This window comes from Pseudophryne corroboree, chromosome 3, assembly GCF_028390025.1.
Source record: "Pseudophryne corroboree isolate aPseCor3 chromosome 3, aPseCor3.hap2, whole genome shotgun sequence".
In the NCBI taxonomy this organism is placed as follows: Eukaryota; Metazoa; Chordata; class Amphibia; order Anura; family Myobatrachidae; genus Pseudophryne; species Pseudophryne corroboree.
In genome coordinates this window covers 212,812,954-212,824,551 of record NC_086446.1, presented here as the reverse complement: position 1 = coordinate 212,824,551, position 11,598 = coordinate 212,812,954, and the positions used below count along the sequence as shown (strand labels likewise).

At 50.3% G+C, this 11,598-nt stretch overlaps 1 long non-coding RNA gene across 1 annotated transcript in view; it reads right to left on the bottom strand.

Annotated features, from left to right (window-relative positions):
* LOC135057602 (uncharacterized) overlaps nt 1-10,498 on the bottom strand; it is a 22,420-nt gene extending 11,922 nt beyond the window's left edge. Inside the window, exon 1 of the long non-coding RNA XR_010244233.1 lies at nt 10,478-10,498. This is a non-coding gene — a long non-coding RNA (uncharacterized LOC135057602). The remainder of the gene's footprint in view (nt 1-10,477) is intronic.
* Between the last annotated feature and the right edge of the window lie 1,100 nt (nt 10,499-11,598).

The following is an 11,598-nucleotide window of genomic DNA, read 5'->3' as shown; positions in this document are numbered from 1 at the left end:
CATCATTCTGTATATCATCATCAGAATCTGGTAGAAGTGCAGGTAAAGCCCGTTTTTGTGGACCTGCATTAGAGAGGGGGGGGGGGGGGGGGGATGGGGAACATCAGCCCTGGCAGCTAGATCTGCTACTGCTTGCATTTTGTGGGCATTTGCAGTGAGCTGAGATGACATATCAGACATCATAGTTTTGATTGCACCCTGCCAGGAAAGCTCGTGACCCTCCCCCACAATCTCCTCAGCATTTTGTGAGGATTAACTACACTGCTCACATGAAATGGAACCAGATGAGAGTGGGGAGAATCTGGTGTTACAGACACTGCATAACTTGCATTTTACTATGGCGAAAAGTAACACACAAAAATACACATACAACACAGACAGTTACAATGCAAGCCTGCCCCACTGTATGTGAAAAGGAAACACAGATGAAGAGAAGGCACCAGCACACCCACGCCAGAGAGCTTCAGTGAGGCTGTCAGCGTTTAGTTCAGTGAAACACTGTTTGTTTTAAAACCCAATTTTCCCTAAGGAATGCGTAATGTGCACAATTTCAGCGGCTCTCCCCCAAGCTACACCTTGTACCAGTGATCCAGCGTGTGTTAGCGTCTGGAGGAGCTGTGTGAGGATTCTGCTGCTGTATCTGCAGATAAAGGCGCCAAAATGCTGCTGAGCCCGCTCTGATGCAGCTCCGTCCCCCCTAATGGCGCCGGAGCTACTGAAGATTTTATACTGGCAATGTCTCCAAACATGCTTTAGACTTCACATGAATGCTCAGTAAAGCCCACCGCTAGCCAGTTTACACAGGGGCAATAGCGGATCCCCCAGGAGGGACCAGTATGCCTCACCTGTCTGATAACCGCACCATGAACCGGGGCACCCGCCTAGCGGGGCCCCTGGTGTGTACTCACCACTGATGTTCACCTTCAGGCATGTGTTAGGGGTGTCCGGAGTGCTGTGGTTGTGACAGCCAAGGCACAGTGTTCCACTGAAGAAACAAACCCTCAGCGGGGGAAGCGGCTCTGCACCTCATGAGGCTGGTGAAGGCACCCCCCCACCCAACTCCCATGGTGCAGGTATGCTGTTGCCCAGACAGCATACCAAAATAAATAAATAAAAATTCTAAGGAGGGGGCATAGAGGGGAGGAACCAGCACACCCAGTGGAAGAAATTTAAAGTGCACTGACTCCTTTGGACCCCGTCTATACCTATCGTACTAATGTGTCCCCAATATCCCTCATGGATGCTAGAGAAACACTGCCACGTTTGAAAAAATATGAATCATACGGAACACCCACCCATGTTCAGCTGGAAAACACAAATCCAGCCGTAAATACACCTTCAGGAATATGAATAGCATCGACATACGTAAACTCAAAATACACAAACACGGTAAATTACCGATTTTGGGTTCAAAAAGTTGCACAAAAACAAGGACGATGCCAGTAGAGTTCAATTTAGACTCAAATAGACTGAAACACGAATCTTAGTAAATTTCCACCAGCGTCTTTACTGGTAGCAGTCACTCCTCAGAATATATTCAGGCTTGGCCTGAACACACAGGTACAAACAGAAAAAGAAATACAAAATCATAAAAAGTCCTAGCAATTCATGTGCTCTGTCATCAATCCTCTGTAGTGGCTTGCAGCGACACACATGCCATGCTCTCCGGCACGGCCCCTGATAGAGAGCAGCACAATGCACTGTGGGTGTTTGGGAGTTTTAAACCCCTCTCCTGCACCTGACTTCCTGCTGTCTCTGGGTGAGCTGAAAAACCCAGACCTCTGTTTCTCCAGCTGCACAATTCAGAAAGCCTGTAATTATAAACCTCCACTACAGGTGCAGAATGTGCAGGCTTTGTTTTCTTCTCCCTTGGAGATTGTGGTGAGACACAAGCCCTCTCGCCACATATTCCCCCTTTCACTTTTCCATGCCTAGGGAAGCGCTCATCTTCCTGTGTTGAATGACACCATTCAGTCTTTTTAAATTTGTTGGGAAAGACATTCTAATCTCTGGTTCGGGTACCGGACTGATTATTTCTGACCATATTCCCAGGCGTGTCTTCCTCCTCCTTGCCATATGTGGTGCGTTCTGACAAAGGAACAAGCTGACCCTGTTTCTTGCGAACACTGGGCTGCAAGCTTTTTCTGCACTCCAAGGACAATGTATCCCTCAAAGTGACAGTGCGATTACTGAGTGGTCCAGCAAAGAGTACAGTGTTCGGACTTTCTTCTTTAATTTCTCATCTGACAGTTTGGCGCCATGCCTCCGGAATGTGACATGGTCGCTGCTTAACAGATTCTTTCCGTTGTCCTGCCGACTATGTATCCGTCAACGGAACAGTCAAAGGTCCAGGCGAACCAGAAAGACACTTAGAGGTTCTCTTTCCAAAGTGGTCTGGCTGTGCTTTTCTACTCAGATTCTCCTTTTACGAGGTAGGGCCTTGGAGACTTTACAGTGGCTTTGTCTCTGTGGTTCCTTTGAGAGCTCACTAAACCCTGGAAAATTGCATCCCAATATGACAGGATAGGGGAGCTTAGGCCCAACCGTGGCGACCACCTCACAAGTGTTCCCCTTTACGATAAGGGTTCACACCCACCCGGGAGAAGTTTTCTGTGGACCCATGTACGCAGAGTACTTTAACTAACCCAGGCACCTTTTCCGCTGGCCTGGGCCGTCCTCTGTGATTAGGGTCAGCTCACTTCCTGAGTCTATAATAGCTGGGAGGAATTCTTGGCCATTTTGTAATGCGGTTTACCATATCAAAGGGGTTCTGGAATCCAGGGGTACCAGCGTGCAAAAAGCAGGGTACGTAGCGCCCTTACTGGCAACCTCACACTCCATATGCTCTGTTTTTCTGGGACAGTCCTGCCTTATATGACCTGGCTCTCCACAATCATAACAAACAACCCTTGTATCTCCAGCTGTGTTTTCTTGAGGAGAGGTGACAGACGGGGTCACAGGCCACTGGGGTCCCATCTTAACTGGTCGCCCATTCTCTGGTTTCTTTTCTGACATTTTTAACATATTTCCTGCAAATTTGTTAACAGTTGGGAAAAGCCATGTGCACTGCAGGGGGGCAGATATAACATGTGCAGAGATAGTTAGATTTGGGTGGGGTACGTTCAAACTGAAATCTAAAAATAAAAATAAAGCAGACAGTATTTACCCTGCACAGAAACTAAATAACCCACCCAAAACTCTCTCTGCAAATGTTTTATCTGCCGCACCTGTAGTGCACATGGTTTTGCCCAAATGCTAACAAATTTGCTGCTGTTATCAACTCTGAATTACCCCCTTATACTGTAGTTAAGTACTCTAAATTCTGAGGATCAGCATGTATGACCCAGCGCTGCATATTCTGCCCTAGTGTTCTTATATACTGGTCAAATACCCCCATCTCAGCAATCTGAGCGGCAGTGCGGTCTTCTGGCTGGAACCAACTCCGCCCCTGTCTGGCAAGTTCTGCCACTTGATTTCGAATTGGGACCCCTGGTAATAGAGCCCATTCGTGGAAGCGCTGCACTTTATCAGAAGGAGTTAGACCTGAACGGGCTACAATAGTACTTTTAACCAAATCATATTTCTCTGCATCAGAGGATAGCTCAGCATATGCTTTCTGAACTTCACCAGTAAGATAGGGTATCCGTTTGATAGATAGACAGTGTCTAGTTAGATAGTCAATAGATAGACACCATATGTTAGACAGACATTAGGTCGACAGGGTCAAAAGGTCAACATGAAAAAGGTAGACAGTACAAAAGGTCGACAGGGTAAAAAGGTCAACATGAAAAAGGTAGACAGTACAAAAGGTCGACATGGTAAAGATAGACAAAATGTTTTTTTTTTAATGTAACATGTTTTTGGACTATTTCATACTTTCTCTATCCATGTCGGCATAGAGTTGGTTATAAACCCTGTGGCGAGCGCAGCGAGCCACCGTGCCCGAAGCGTGGTGAGCCCCGCGAGGGTATGCCTTTCTTCAATTGGGGGTCCCAGATGACAAAACTATCCAGACAAACCACAAAAATGCAAAAAACATGATGTCGACCTTTTGACCTTTTCATGTCGACATTTTGACCCTGTCGACCTAATATCTGTCTAACTAGACATTATCTATCTTTTATACCGACACCGTAAGATAGGGGGGCAAGCTTCTCAGCCCAAGTATCCACTGGCCAATTTAAGCACTGTGCCACCCTTTCAAATAAATATACCTCTGTATTATCTGATGCAGATATTTTGTTTATATGCCTTGCAACAGTTGTTGTGCCCTTTGTTCGGCTCACTAATGTAACATCTGCTCCTCTGTCTTTTGATGGGAGGCTAGCAGATTATTACAGTACGGAAAGCTCCTCCATGTTTATAGCAGATGGAGTATACACAAATTTTGGTGTTCTTAAATAAGAAGCCAGTTTGCATAAACAGGTTTTAGTACTGCACACAAAAACAAAACACTTTCCCCCCCCTCTTTCCAGCAATTCAAGGGTTAAACAGGACATAGGAAAAACACTGGTTGTTTCCCTTTCAGCAGTGCAGTGCTTAATGTGTGTGCTGTGCTCTGTTCAGGTGCACCTAATCACATAACAGCAGCCAAACCTAACTTTTAACTTGCTGGCAGCATGTGAACTTATGAAAAAAATAAAAAAAAAATAAACTGTTTAAACTTCACAGCGACAAGTGAATACAATGGATGTCAGACAGAGGCGTAACTAGGGTTTTCGGCGCCCAGGGCAAAATGAAAAACGGCGCCCCCCCCAAAAAAAATAATAAATAAATAAATAAAAATAAAACCCATGACCTCAGTGCTGTGAGTCAGTAATGCTAACCATTACATCAACACAATTATTTATGTCCTGACGAAGGAGGATTAAAGAGGTCCTCTGAAACGTTGACCATTAAGTACTATTTGTTTAGACTGGTTCTTAAAGTCTCCGTTGAGTGCCAGTTGCTATTGTGTCTGGATATTTTGTCAGTTGGGTTGGTCACCGGAAGCAGACTGCTGCAGAGTGCTGGGCTGGTTGAAAACTGGTATATATATATATATATATATATATATATATATATATATATATATATATAAATATATATATATATATATATATATCTGGGAATTATATTTTTAGCTTTGCGACATACCTTGCTATGTGGCCTGCTTTGCTCTGGCTGGCTCCGGCAGGATGACTTTTCCACTGCAGCTGCTCATGCCTCCAGTCCAGTACACACACTGACAGCGGGCAGCTTCCTTCTCGTCCATCCTCCACAGTCCAGCTTCCAGAGTCTCTGCATTCAGTGCGCGCTCAGGCTCTTGTGCAGATGCAGAGTAAAGACAACCAAGGTGCTGACTTGAAGGGCTCATATACATCTCCCTTAATTTGAAATGAAAACGCTGCCGCCGTGGATCCCTGCCGCCTTCCATCACCTGATGCAGGGACATTGCATCAGGTGATGGAAGCTGAACAGCAAGTATAATAGTGTATATACAGAGATAATCAGCAAATAGACACAGGTCCATATAAAGTAATTAAATGAGTGCATAATACAGAGGCTCTCAATGTGCAGCATCTTATTTTAATCACACATTCTTTTTCTTCTCACTTACTGTACCTTGATTTTATCTTTATATTTTGCTAGTTTTTATCACATGTAAAATATATTAAAAGTTATGTTTTATTAGTGTTGAATATTGTGCACCACTTTAAGGCAATCGATTTTCTCTCTTCTCTCTCTTATTCTGATTTGCTTAAAATTCTCCTAATACCTGTCCCCCCTCTTGTCACCCCCCCCCCCCTCCCTTATTAGGCTCACCTAATACCTGTGCCCCTCTTGTCACCCCTCCCCCTCCCTTACTGGGCTCACCTAATACTTGTCCCCCCTCTTGTCACCCCCCCTCCTCCCTTACTGGGCTCACCTAATACCTGTGCCCCCTCTTGTCACCCCCCCCCCTCCCTTACTAGGCTCACCTAATACCTGTGCCCCCTCTTGTCACCCCTCCCTTACTGGGCTCACCTAATACTTGTCCCCCCTCTTGTCACCCCCCCTCCTCCCTTACTGGGCTCACCTAATACCTGTTCCCCCTCTTGTCACCCCCCCCTCCCTTACTGGGCTCACCTAATACCTGTGCCCCCTCTTGTCACCCCCCCTCCCTTACTAGGCTCACCTAATACCTGTGCCCCCTCTTGTCACCCCCCCCCCCCTCCCTTACTGGGCTCACCTAATACCTGTGCCCCCTCTTGTCACCCCCCCTCCCTTACTGGGCTCACCTAATACTTGTCCTCCCTCTTGTCACCCCCCCCTCCCTTACTAGGCTCACCTAATACCTGTGCCCCCTCTTGTCACCCCCCCCCTCCCTTACTGGGCTCACCTAATACCTGTGCCCCCTCTTGTCACCCCCCCTCCTCCCTTACTGGGCTCACCTAATACCTGTTACCCCTCTTGTCACCCCCCCCCCCCTCCCTTACTGGGCTCACCTAATACCTGTGCCCCCTCTTGTCACCCCCCCCCCTCCCTTACTGGGCTCACCTAATACTTGTCCCCCCTCTTGTCACCCCCCCTCCCTTACTGGGCTCACCTAATACCTGTTCCCCCTCTTGTCACCCCCCCCCCTCCCTTACTAGGCTCAGCTAATACCTGTGCCCCCTCTTGTCACCCCTCCCCCTCCCTTACTGGGCTCACCTAATACTTGTCCCCCCTCCTCCCTTACTGGGCTCACCTAATACCTGTTCCCCCTCTTGTCACCCCCCCTCCCTTACTGGGCTCACCTAATACTTGTCCTCCCTCTTGTCACCCCCCCCTCCCTTACTAGGCTCACCTAATACTTGTCCTCCCTCTTGTCACCCCCCCTCCCTTACTGGGCTCACCTAATACTTGTCCCCCCTCTTGTCACCCCCCCTCCCTTACTAGGCTCACCTAATACCTGTGCCCCCTCTTGTCACCCCCCCCTCCCTTACTAGGCTCACCTAATACCTGTGCCCCCTCTTGTCACCCCCCCCTCCCTTACTAGGCTCACCTAATACCTGTGCCCCCTCTTGTCACCCCCCTTCCCTCCCTTACTGGGCTCACCTAATACTTGTCCCCCCTCTTGTCACCCCCCCTCCTCCCTTACTGGGCTCACCTAATACCTGTTCCCCCACTTGTCACCCCCCCTCCCTTACTGGGCTCACCTAATACTTGTCCCCCCTCTTGTCACCCCCCCCCTCCCTTACTAGGCTCACCTAATACCTGTGCCCCCTCTTGTCACCCCCCCCTCCCTTACTGGGCTCACCTAATACTTGTCCCCCTCTTGTCACCCCCCTCCCTTACTAGGCTCACCTAATACCTGTTCCCCCTCTTGTCACCCCCCCCTCCCTTACTAGGCTCACCTAATACCTGTGCCCCCTCTTGTCACCCCTCCCCCTCCGTTACTGGGCTCACCTAATACTTGTCCCCCCTCTTGTCACCCCCCCTCCTCCCTTACTGGGCTCACCTAATACCTGTTCCCCCACTTGTCACCCCCCCTCCCTTACTGGGCTCACCTAATACTTGTCCCCCCTCTTGTCACCCCCCTCCTCCCTTACTAGGCTCACCTAATACCTGTGCCCCCTCTTGTCACCCCCCCCCTCCCTTACTGGGCTCACCTAATACCTGTGCCCCCTCTTGTCACCCCCCCCCTCCCTTACTGGGCTCACCTAATACTTGTCTCCCCTCTTGTCACCCCCCCCCCTCCCTTACTAGGCTCACCTAATACCTGTGCCCCCTCTTGTCACCCCCCCCCCTCCCTTACTGGGCTCACCTAATACCTGTGCCCCCTCTTGTCACCCCCCCCCCCCTCCCTTACTGGGCTCACCTAATACCTGTGCCCCCTCTTGTCACCCCCCCTCCATTACTGGGCTCACCTAATACCTGTTCCCCCTCTTGTCACCCCCCCCCCTCCCTTACTGGGCTCACCTAATACTTGTCCCCCCTCTTGTCACCGCCCCCCCCCTCCCTTACTAGGCTCACCTAATACCTGTGCCCCTCTTGTCGCCCCCCCCCCTCCCTTACTAGGCTCACCTAATACCTGTGCCCCCTCTTGTCACCCCCCCCCCCCCCTCCCTTACTGGGCTCACCTAATACTTGTCCCCCCTATTGTCACACCCCCCCTCCCTTACTAGGCTCACCCAATACCTGTGCCCCCTCTTGTCACCCTCCCTCCCTTACTGGGCTCACCTAATACTTGTCCCCCCTCTTGTCACCCCCCCCCCTCCCTTACTAGGCTCACCTAATACCTGTGCCCCCTCTTGTCACCACCCCCCTCCCTTACTGGGCTCACCTAATACCTGTGCCCCCTCTTGTTACCCCCCCCCTCCCTTACTGGGCACACCTAATACCTGTTCCCCCTCTTGTCACCCCCCCCCCTCCCTTACTGGGTTCACCTAATACCTGTGCCCCCTCTAGTCACCCCCCCCCTCCCTTACTGGGTTCACCTAATACCTGTTCCCCCTCTTGTCACCCCCCCCTCCCTTACTGGTCTCACCTAATACCTGTTCCCCCTCTTGTCACCCCCCCCCCCCCTTACTGGGCTCACCTAATACTTGTCCCCCTCTTGTTACCCCCCTCCCTTACTGGGCTCACCTAATACCTGTTTCCCCTCTTGTCACCCCCCCCCTTACTGGGCTCACCTAATACTTGTCCCCCCTCTTGTCACCCCCCCATCCCTTACTGAGCTGGGCTCTCCTAATACCCGTTACCCCTCTTGCCACCCCCCCTTCCCTGGGCTCTCCCAATACCTGCTCCCCCTCTTCCCCCCCCCCCCTCCCTTACTGAGCTGGGCTCTCCTAATACCTTTTCCCCCTCTTGTCACCCCCCCCCCCCTTACTGGGCTCACCTAATACTTGACCCCCCTCTTGTTACCCCCCTCCCTTACTGGGCTCACCTAATACCTGTTTCCCCTCTTGTCACCCCCCCCTTACTGGGCTCACCTAATACTTGCCCCCCCTCTTGTCACCCCCTTCCCATCCCTTACTGAGCTGGGCTCTCCTAATACCCGTTACCCCTCTTGCCACCCCCCTTCCCTGGGCCCTCCTAATATATACTCCCTTTTTTGCCACCCCCTGCTTTACTAGGTGCACATAACACCTGTTCCCCCTCCTCTCTTACTGGGCTCACTTAACACCACTGACCCCCCCCCTCGCCAGGCAGACTACACCAGCGCAGCTGCCTACCTTTCCGGGCACTGTAGATGACTGGGGCAGGGGATGGTGATGACCAGGAACTGGGCGGCAGGGAGAAGGAGAGGCCCCGCTGGATGCAGTGAGAAGTCAGCCGGCTGCGGGGTTGCTGGGAGGAGGTATGACACCATCGCTCCTCGCAGCAGGCTGAAAGGCTGGTGTCCGGGCGGCGCTGGAAGCTGAGAGAGATGGCCGGAGGCGGGGCAGGAAACTCCGAATCTGATAAGTATGGCGCGTGCAGGTGAGGCGGGTGTCCGCAGTAGGGTGTATTAATTTGGCTGGGTCCCTGTATCCTCTGGACGGCAGCTGGCACCAGCGCAATCTACTACGCGGGGATGCCGGCGGCCCGACTCTATATATACAGTAACATGAGATTTAAAAATACTGCATTTTTGCCTGGCCCGCCCACCGAATGCCGATGCCTTAGCTGCTCTTCCACACCCCCTCTTCTCCTATTGGCCCGGAGGTGGCTACCTTCCCACATCATTGTGGGCGTAACTAAACAACTCCCCACCCGCTCCTGGACGGTCCGCAGCAGAGGTGGGGAAGGGATGATCAGCGGCCGACATTGCACCATTTAAACTGCCCTGACCAGTGGCGCCCCCTTCTGGCAGACCTGTCACGGCGCCCAGGGCATGTGCCCTGCTTGCCATACCCTAGATACGCCTCTGATGTCAGACTTCATATAACTACTGTTATTTAGGTTCGCCAACCATTACGCATGTAACCAGTTTGCCTTTAAAATACTTGGGGCACGTCGGAGGTGTCTGGGTTTTGCTCGGCGACTTAGTGCAATTTTGTCCCACAGTATGGACCACCAAATGTAACACAGGTTCTGAAATAAGGACTCATTGGCAGGTAGGTATTCCAGTTACAACACAGCGTCTTTACTGGTAGCAGACAGGTAGATGCTAGAATCAAGTGGGCTAAGGGACCTTTTCCGTCTGGGGGAGGAGTTACGACACAAGGGGGAGGAGCAAGGCCAGCGGGATAGTTCCTCTACTATCCACGCCACCAACTATTACCTTTAATAATCAGGTGGCGAGCGAAGCGAGCCACCGAGCCCGAAGCGTGGCGAGCGTATTTTTCGGGTACCCTGTTCGCCCGTAGCTCCTCCCCCTGGTGACGTAGCTCCTCCCCTAGATACATCAGAAGGTCCCTTCTCCCACTCCGAAATAGAATCAACCATAGCAGACACTGTGCAGAGTATATTCAGGCTTTGGCCTGGACACACAGGTACAAACAGAAAAATAAAAACACAAACATAAAAAGTCCTAGCACTTCTTGCGCACCATCATCAGTCACCTGTAGTGACACATGCCATACTCTCCAGCACAGCCAATGTCCATCCCTGCTCACTGGCCCCTAAAAGACGGCGCAATGCACTGTGGGTCATACTTGCCTACCTGACTCTCTCCATGAGGGAGAAAATGCTCTGTTCCTGGACTTTCCTGGTAATGTATGATTGCCATCACCTGTGGTGAAACAACTTTCTTATCAATTAACTAGCTCACCACAGGTGATGGCAATCATACATTACCAGGAAAGTCCAGGAACTGAGCATTTTCTCCCTCAAGGAGAGGGTCAGGTAGGCAAGTATGCTGTGGGTGTTTGGGAGTTTTAAACCGCTCACCTGCATCTGACTTCCTGCTGTATCTGGTGAGCTGGAAAACCCGGACCTCCTTTTGACCAGCTGCAGCTGTGCAATTTAGAAAGCCTGGAATTATAAACCTCCACTAAAAGTGCAGAATGCGCAGGCCTTGTCTTCTTCTTATCTTTCTTGTTTTCTTGGAGGGAGCTGATCCCACCAGAATGTGGACAATTGTGGTTAAACAAAAGCCCTCTCAACACAAAAAAATAATATATATATATGTATACATACATACACATATATATATACACACACACACATACATTATATATATATATATATATACACACACATACATACAGTATATATATATATATATACATTGTGACACATCTTGATAAAAGTGCGTAAGCACTGAAACGTTGATTAGCTACTTTATGCGTCTGTGATTCATTCTGATATGCAGTCCTGAGTGCCGCCGCGAATGACATATATATATATATATATATATATACACACACACACACACACACACACACACACACACATACATACAGGTAGCTAGATAGGCGGCACTCGCAGGGACTTTGTAGAGAAAGAAGAACACACTGCGGCAACAGATGCAGGCTTCTAACGTTTCGGATTTAGTAGCAATTCAGTATGAATCGCAAGTAGCAGCTGCTACGACAGCAAAAATGGCGCCGGCCTGCGGCCGCAGCTAAGCTGCGCCGGCAGGAGTCATCCTTAATTTCTGTTAACGAGCAGAAATTGCGTGCTGTTCGCAATTTCTGCTTGAAGCAGGGGGGGAGGCGCCGGTCAGCA